Consider the following 2589-nt stretch of genomic DNA (forward strand, 5'->3'; position numbering starts at 1 on the left):
TCTAGGGAGTTGGCATACAAAGTTATCCACAGATCCGTCTGCAGTTAGAGTTAAAAACACTTTTCGGCCAGTTATAGCACCACCTTGAGGCTGAGTTGAAATTGTTCATGTGGCATTTTGTCCTCGGCCTAGTGGGAATGTGGGTGCACAATTTCACGGAAATCACGCGATGTGTTCATGATTTGCAGCATTTTGTTTGAAACTGAGCACTCCTGTGAACTTTGGAAGCCAATCTTAACCAATCAGGATGGAGTGTGAGAAATCTGAAAGACCGGTTTAGTTGAATGGCTCTAGAGAGACTGTGTACCAATTTGCGTGATGTTTGGACAAAATCTGTAGGTGTACTGTGCAAAAACTTGTTTTGCACAAAGCGGCCTCTTGGTGGCGCTATAACAGGCCGTCCTGGAAAGTTTGGGGCAGAGGTTCATCGTTGGCATCCAGGGAGTGTGTGTGCAAAATTTGGCATTGACCGGGTTAACGGTGGCCGAGATTAGCTGCTCACGGACACACGGACGGACACACGGACGGACGGACGGACACACACACGGACACACGGACGGACGGACGGACGGAGTGCAAAACATACTCTCCCCCCATGCCTTCGGCCTGGTGGAGACAATTACGTCACCATCGACAGCCAGTTATAACCCGACATTGAAACATATCTTAGTTACGTCACCATCAACATCAGTATATATATACCTCCGAGCATACGTACATTCGTATACCAGCCCGACCACAATACTTGCACGTTCTGCTTGCGCAAGTAATGGCGTTAGTTTTGTGGATTAATTTACTTTTAATGCGTGGCCCCCTGTGCCCCCCACAAAACGACCGGAACTACTTAATATTTCACCAAAACCAGAGCAGAACTCCCACCACGGGACTCGGGCAATAAATTATTACCGTTGCAACCACTATATTAATGGCAAGTATTTCATACAGCTTTAGTTAAAGAAATCTGAACTATCCCTTTAAAGGCCAGTGATATAGATAATATAGGAAACATAGGAACATGACAGACCATTATTATGACCTACAGCCAAGACTCTGTAGGCTAAGGACAAAGATGACAACATATATATCCTTACTGATAAACAAAATTATGTTGGAATATAATTTTTATTTTATTTTATTATTATTATTATTATTTACATTTTATGATACATTTAGCGATTACGATATACTACAGTATGTGGTGATTCCCAAAGGTTGAGAATCTACTCAGGAGAGTGCTTGGCCAATGCTGAGTACTCCCTCCACTCTTTCTCCACTATTATTAGGTGGATTATTATAGTATAGGCCTATTTCGTTACCAAAGACGTCATGTGGCTGAATATCCATGGCCCCTGAAATAAGGAAATCTAATTTTACTCTCTGTCTCTCTCTCAGCCTTCCTCTATAACTCCCCCTCGTCGCAGCTCATGGCAATGAAATGGCTGACTTTGAGACTGGAAGCTTGAGATATTAAAAGACTTGAAGGTGAGTTTTAAACCATCCTTCTCAGCAACAGTCAGGTTAATATTATGGTGTGTGTGTGTGCACAGAAATAAATATGAATGTGGGAGATTGTATGAGTAGGGAACATACGATCAGATCGTTTAGTTCAATGTGTTTATTCCGTATATCCACAGTATATCCACAGTTCTAAAATAAGTTGCTTACTATGCGTATTTGCGTCCGTAGGTCGTTGATTACTATGAAAACCTGATAGTAGTCCGTCCGTCCGTCGAACCGTCACGCCACCATATATGGCCGTCAGTTCATGCACGTCTCTTGACATATGATGTCACGCCACCATAATTATGACCATCAGTCTGTCACGCCTCGTGACATGCTCCATATATGGCCGTCTCCTGAAGATCACGACACTGACCTCATCAAACCCTCGATAGCCATACATGGAGCAGACAGGATCATCATCTAGATCTGCATATATGGCCAGTACAGAATTCATTTTTAAAACAAACATTGAACTAAAAACAAACATTAAACCTGTATATAGGTTAAAAATGACACAAAGAACAATAGGTGGTATAAGGAGAATACACTGGAGTGGGGACTCTAAGAATAAATACTTGAGAAATTGCAACAAACAGAAAAGAAGATGTTTCAACATCAACAAACTATAGCAGGGTATACTGTACAAGGAACTGAGGGTTTAAATACACGTGACATGGGGATAACCAGACACAGATGAACACACCTGACAATCAACACAGGGATAGGCTAGGGCAGGGGTTCCCAACCTTTTTTGGACCAGGTACCCCTTTTGCGGTAGATATTTTTCCAGGTACCCCCTCATCCTCGCAACACAGATAACAATATATTTACAACCACAAGCAGTGTTTCCTGCAGGAAAAAGCTTTGGCATGGTGCTGGGCGCAGGCCGCAGGGGGGCCTTCTTGCGTCGAACATTTTGATTAATTAATTAATTTGATTCAATAATTAATGAATAGGATTAATAAATTAAGATTGATTTGTATTATTGCTCTTGTATTGCTATTGGAGACACTGGGGGGACACTGGGCAGGCACTGGGGAGGCACTGGGGAGGCACTGGGGAGACACTCGGGAGGCACTCAGGGAG

This window comes from Protomyctophum parallelum, assembly GCF_964188405.1.
Source record: "Protomyctophum parallelum genome assembly, chromosome: 20".
NCBI lineage: Eukaryota > Metazoa > Chordata > Actinopteri > Myctophiformes > Myctophidae > Protomyctophum > Protomyctophum parallelum.